At 35.8% G+C, this 7,152-nt stretch overlaps 1 long non-coding RNA gene across 1 annotated transcript; it reads left to right on the top strand.

Moving 5' to 3' along the window:
* The first annotated feature begins 3,640 nt into the window (after positions 1–3,640).
* LOC131859811 (uncharacterized) lies at positions 3,641–4,219 on the top strand. The gene is made up of 3 exons (XR_009359373.1): positions 3,641–3,713; positions 3,821–4,051; positions 4,148–4,219. It is a non-coding gene; the product is annotated as an uncharacterized LOC131859811 (long non-coding RNA).
* The last annotated feature ends 2,933 nt before the right edge of the window (positions 4,220–7,152 follow it).

The raw sequence follows: 7,152 nt of genomic DNA, 5'->3' as shown, positions 1-7,152 counted from the left end.
TTTAAACAATAGTATATTTAAAGAGTTCACTAATATAAAAAAAAACTCTATTAAGTTTGTAAAATAAATTATCAACTGTGTTATAATTGTCTATCTATAAATTAACAACTGTGTTATAATTGTCTATCTCATTATCCATATTCATTTCAGAAACAAAATTATATTTGATAGGCTATTTTGGTTCATATTTATTATGTGAAAATGGATCATGTCATGTCATAAGGCATGAGTGTGAGAGCAAGGTAAGGGTAAACAATTAAATTCAATCCAAACTAGAAACTAGTTGAACTTTGAATGGTCTGAACCTTAATCAAATAAACATATGGGAAAAGTTAACCTACATTCTAAACATGCAATTCACAAAATAATCAATCAAAATTTATACTTTTTAAATCATTTATATATACTATCAAAGTGAAGATTGTGTAAAAACACATTTGATGCTACTGTGAAGAAGTTACATCATAAAATGATACATCTCATACGATAAGACATCAGTGTGAGAGAAAGACAAGGGTAAATTAAGATGCTCAATCCAAACTAGAACTCTAAAAACTTATTGCTTGAAAATAAGAAAGTTTTGTGTATAAGTATAAAAACCAACAAGGAACTTTGAACATATGAGAGTCTTTGCATAATTAATTTTTATAAAATAGAAATGAAAAAAATCTTTGATAAATTTTTGAATGGTGTAGGCTGAAACCAATAGAGATTTAGGAAATATTGACCCACCTAGTAAGCATGTTTTTAGAGATAATGCAAGTCACAAAATAACCAATCAAAATGAGCATTTCTGATCATTTACCTATACTATCAAACTTAAGAATGTGTAACAACATATTTGATGATATTGTGAAGAAGTTACCTCATAAAATAAATACAAAACAATCCTATGTGATTTCTTTAGAAGTGATGCCATCCTTAATTACATTCAAGCCAATAGCTTTAACATCAACAGCTGAATTGCAATGGTTAGAAGCCATTTAAAAGACAGTTATAGATAAGAGAATATGCAATAAACATGAAGGAAAACTAAAAAAAATCTACTAAACTAACAATATAGTGTTTCGGTTGATTCATCTCATGATGAGGTGCCCCTTACTGTTGATGAAGGCCTGGTTGATATTACTGTTGTGGTGGATCCTTCCCTCTTGGTTCCTGCACCTGTTTCTCCTTCTCCTCACCTTCACTCTGCTCCTGGTGTTTGTCCTCTTGCTGCTGCTCCGCTGCAACAGCCTGATGTCTCTTTGCATCTGCAGTCTGGCAGTGACCCTGCAGAGTCTTCCCCGCTTGATTCTTTGTTGAAAGTTCCTAATGATAGTGTTGCATGGACAATTGTTTGTCGTAGGAGGAAAGGAAAATCTAACCCCCTTTCCCAAGCCCCCCTGGTCAAGTTCCGGGTTTTTCTCCCCCCTCTTGATTTGGGTTGGGTTGTTGATGGTTTGACAGGTCAATTTGGCCTGTGCGACTTTGTTCTTTTGGGATTTGCTCCCCTACTTGGTCTTTTTAATTTTGATAGCCTTTGGCTTTGTAAAGGGTCAACACCCTCTTTAACGTTGCTTTTTAATAAAAAACAATATAGTGTCTAGGGCGTGTGCACAAAGATGGTGGTCAGAAAAGTGGACACCACCCAAAGAAAACTTGGAAAAACAGGCAACGCATACGCAGTTTTAAAATTTTAAATTCTTGCGTACGCGCTTAGGTTTGTTCTTCTCGAGCCTAGAAAAGGTAGCGCATATGCGCTGCTTTTAGGAAAATGAGCACGTATGCGCTACGCCTAGGAAAATTAGCATGTACGCACTGCTTATAGGAAAATGAGCGCGTACGCGCTAATAATCCAAATAAAACCGCGTATGCGGTACCTGGTAAAAAAAGTTTTTTAAAAAAAAGTGGGTCTCATTTACCCGTAAAGCGCATTTTTTACTTCGTTTTTCCCCCATTTTCTAACCTAAACTGCGAACGGGGTGCTAAATTTGTCCTCTAGGCTATGGATCAAGGTTAGTTTTTGTTTATTTTTGTCTTTATTTCTGGTTTATGCAATTTGTTTTACATTTTGAATTTAATTTCATTAATTTTGATTAGTTTTTTTCATTTTTTGTTTCAAAAACCAGATTCTTCTAATCCAGAACAAGAACAACCAAATGCACCTCCTGAAAACCCACAAGAACAACCAAATGCACCTCCTAAAAACATACAAGAACAACCCCCAATTCCTCCTTTTGACTGCACAGCCGAAACACAGGAAAAATTAATTAATCAGTTAGGACAAAATATGTCTAAAATCAATAGACTGATTGTAAAATTGAAAACTTCTGAACTTGACCATCATCAATCCCTCGCCACTAGCCTACAAACATTAACTAGTGGTGCCACAGCTATTTCCATAGAAATTACCAAATGGGGAAGCTTTAGGGATGGGTGTCATCAATTCTATGCCAATGGGCTATCATACGATGGAGTAAAAACCAAAAATATTTCTAAACAACAAATATGTGCCCTTTTTGTTGATCCCAAAACTGGTCAGTCATTACCTCTTAATGCAAAGAGGTTTCCCATACATTGGTGTACCAATGTGCAGATGAAGAATCTTTTTTGGCAGAGGTGGTGGATGGTCTTTGATGATCCACCTTGTAATAATTATGAGGTGCCATTATATTTTTTGAGAAAAATATATTGTGAGTTTGTGTTCAATGTGCGGCCAAACTATTTTGACATGAGAGAGTTTCATGGTAGAGGTGGTGGCTCTGCCCAAGATAGACCTGGAGCCCATAGGCGATTAGCTGTGGAGAGTCGCCACCCCCTAGCACCCAAACCCAAAGTGCATCAAATTGTCCCATTAGAGTTGAAAGAGTCGATGGAGCTACAGACTCTTCAGGCAGCCACAGCATTGACTGGTGCCATCATCCAGCATGGGACGTCATTAGCACATCCTATTGTATTGGATGATGAGTCGTTAGAGGGCGACAGAGAGCCCATCGAGCATATGTGTGTCAGTTGATCGGGGATAGATGATGTAGCCGGTGCAGATGGATACTCATATCATTTGTGCATGATTTGCGGTTGTAGATGTCAAGCTCACACGGTTGAGGATGTGGCGCTAACAAATGAGTTGATGAACATGGTGTTTGCCCATGAGCCACAAACACAAGTGTGTTGATTTGAGTTCATAACATTTTATTTATCAGTCACTTTAAATTTGTAATTACATAAATGAATTTTCATTTATACATCGATTTAAATTAAGACAAATAATATGCATTTCAGGATGCAGCAGTGGTATCCCATACACCTCCCCTAGTTACCATAGCTGCAACTTCGATGCCTGAGGTATAAATTTTGTAACATGTTAAAATAGAATAGTACACTTTGAATTCAAAAAAATACAAGATATACTAACTATCTTTAATGCTTGGTCTGATTTCTGGTTTGTAGGTGTTGATAGGGGACGAAATGTCCCAGATTGATGACATCACGCTCTCAGCGATCGATTTTGGCCTACAAGGCTATAGGGTATCATATTTTGTACAACTCTTTTTATGTATTGTTTTGATGGAATATGCAAGTCATTTCATTTTAGACTTTTAAAATTATGTTTAATTTATTATCTGTACTAATATCTCATGTTAATTTTGTGTTTTTAGGGTACCCCCTCCGCGTCTAGGGCTCGTCCTAAGAAAAAGAATTCCTCGAAGATGCCAAAACATGTGAAGAAGGTAATTGAACACATTTTTAGTTGTACAATTGTTTGAAAATGTTGAAATCAAGTATTAGTTGGGGTTTGTAGATTGATTAGTGTTTTTTGTCTATTTTACATGTACAGCGGCCATTGAGCTTTGTGGATATGTTGAATGCACCTAATTCGCCTACGGATCAAGAGAGGGCGGAGGTATGTATCTCTACTTTATTTTCTTGATTTCATGATTATATGCACGCGTACATGTGAACTTGTGATATATTATAATCTTATAATTTTTTCATACAGGAAATATCCATACCTATTTCGTCAATGGCGAACCCTCCTCCTTGCACTGGAGAAGCATCTCAGGATCCGGTACACTTTTGTTTGATATGTAAAATTAATTGTTTTCAACCTTCAATACTTATCATTATATTAATTGTATTTAATCTTTGTACATTTTTTGTATAGGTAATAGCGACAATTTCTACATCGATGGTGAGCCATCCTCAGTCCATTGGAGAAGCATCTCAGGCACAGGTATGTCATTGTTCTCTATATTATAGCTTTTAAGTGTTTTTGATATATTTATGTTAGTACATTGTATTAATTGCACATTTAATCTATAATAGACTCCTTCACAGTACGGCCATAACGTGGATCAATTTAAGTATGTCTTCAAGAAAACTCCTAAGAGTGACAAGGAGAGGAGAGTGAAGACATTAGCTCCTGGATCAGTCGATGAGGTAATCTACATTTCAATTGCAAAGGAATTAAAGTTAAATGCATAGTTATGTTGTTAATTGTGAACTATTTTCTACAAAAGAATTCTAACTTGGCTTTTGAATTGTCGTTTTGCAGCCATCTACAGAGTCGCATACTGCGTCGAAGAGGCTTGATTTTGATGATCCACCACAAGTTTAGGATCATATAGTGTTAGTTTTGGTCATAGAATGACCAATACATGTAGATATATTCTACATTTTTATTGTATATCGATTTGGACATGGCATATGCCACATTTTTGTAATACTTGTATTGACTTGGCAGACATGCCTTTATATATATATATATATATATATATATATATATATATATATATATATATATTCGATCCACTAAATGTGTAATGAGTTCATTATTTTGTATTCGTTGTATTTTGTGGTTGTCCTTTTATAAATTTAAATGAATATTTGCATATGTAATCAACAATATGAATATAAACAACAAAAATATATGATATAAAGCATTGCAATTGTGGAATATGATTTGATAAAATTTCTAAAATGTTGAATTAACCCTACAAAACTCCTTGTATTCAATTCATTATTATGTATTCGCTGTATTTGGTGGCTGCCCTTTTATAAATTTAAATGAATATTTGCATATGTAATTAACAATATGAATATAAACAACAAAAATCGACAATATGAATATAAACAACAATGTGTTTGGTGCGAGAGCACCCTCACGCTCACAATGGTCAAATTTTGTTCATCGTGTGCACAAACCGACGTCACGAGTGCGTCCGAGTGGGCAAGTGCCCTGAGTCCAAAAAATTGTCAAAATTTGACGGACTGTTTCTTCCAATCCACAACACATACGATCGATCTGTTTGATCCCATGGGGTCGCATGAGGCTCCTCTACAATGGCCTATCTCAGTTTTTGACGACTCAGAGCCATTTTCAATTAGTAACATTTTTTCGCCTGCTCAAAAAACTATCAGTTGCTTGCAAGGAAAAGTTGCAAGATTGGCTAGAATTGATTTTGTTCCTCGTGTGCACAAACCGACATCGCGAGCACGTCCGAGTGGGCATGTTTACACTAGGCATGGCCCTGTTGTGCATCCCAAAGCACCAGAACGTTGAGAGTCATACCCTACCGGTGCGATCTCTCAAGTGCCCTGAGTCCAAAAAATTATCAAAATTTGACTGATTGTTTCTTCCAATCCACGACACATATGGTCGATCTGTTTGATCCCATGGGGTCGTGTGAGGCTCCTCTACAATGGCCTATCTCGGTTTTCGACGACTCGGAGCCATTTTCAATTAGAAGCATTTTTTTGCCTGCTCAAAAAATCATCAGGTGCTTGCAAGGAAAAGTTGCAAGATTGGCTACAATTGATTATGTTCCTCGTGTGCACAAACCAACATCGCGAGCACATCCGGGTGGGCATGTTTATGCTAGGAATGGCCCTGTCATGCATCCCAAAGCACCAGAACGTCGAGAGTCATACCCTACCGACGCAATGTAGAAGTTGCTTGACAACTTTTTTGACAATTTTTTTGACAACAATGACAATTTTTGCTCAAATTGTATCTAGTCTCAATCTATGACTCCTATGACCCGATAATGACTCAAATAATTATCCATGATTATACAAGAGTCAAGAATGCTCATGATTGACAAGGGACACATCACATATACTCAAAACATAGTCACAAAACATTGACACACAAAATAGTCACATATTATTCAAAAATTTGCCTCTAAATATGGTCAAATGAGCTCTTGGCTATTTGATTATACAAAAAATTGTCTTACAAATCATCTCATGGGCTTTTATACAAAATTTGGCATTACAATATATGCGATTCAGCTCGTCGCCATTTTAATATACAAATCATCTCATGGGCTTTTATACAAAATTTGGCATTACAATATGTGTGATTCAGCTCATCACCATTTTAATATACAAAATTTGGCATGTACATATGTACAAATCAGCTCATTGCCACTTAAATATACAAAATTATGCCCCTAAACATGTAAAAATCAGCTCATGGGCATTTATATATACAAAAAATGAATATAGAACAATTCATCGATGATTTATACAAAATTCTCAAAATCATTCTACTCTGAACCATAGAATCAATCAAGTGAGCCTTCAAGATCGGCTTTAACCCATATTGTGTCAAGTATTGCCTCGTGGTCAGATTCACGAACTTTTCATAAAATCTTGTTATGAGGTCTACCACGATACTTCATCAAATGAATATTTGTTGCAACAACAAGGTTAGAGAAATGAAGAATATGTCTATGTGTTTCAAAGTCCTCGAACAACCAAACATCATAATTCTTGATAGGGTATCTCCGAAGCCATGTTCCTGTCACGACAACAGACCCTATTGGGTACTCAATACCCTCTCCATCAATGATTGTGGTTGTCAATTTTCTTTTAAGCTCAACACAACGACACAAATAGTAATTTGTTCCTTCTTCATTGTTCTCTTCTGCAACAACTGCATACACATGACCTGCATTTTATAAAGTGCTAATTAATACCAAAAATAAAGTATGATGTACAACAAAATGAACCAAAAAGAATACTTGCAAAAAAATTAACTCAAAAAATCACTTGAATCCACTAGGTCTGATACATGGTCAAAATCCACTGATGTCTCCATCTGGCTCAATTGTAGTGCTTTGGGAATTTGATATGAATCAATGGGAACCAACGGTCTACAAGACC

Source organism: Cryptomeria japonica, chromosome 11, assembly GCF_030272615.1.
Source record: "Cryptomeria japonica chromosome 11, Sugi_1.0, whole genome shotgun sequence".
Lineage (NCBI taxonomy): Eukaryota > Viridiplantae > Streptophyta > Pinopsida > Cupressales > Cupressaceae > Cryptomeria > Cryptomeria japonica.
The sequence above is the reverse complement of the archived record's forward strand: the minus strand, read 5'-3'. Positions and strand labels throughout refer to the sequence as shown.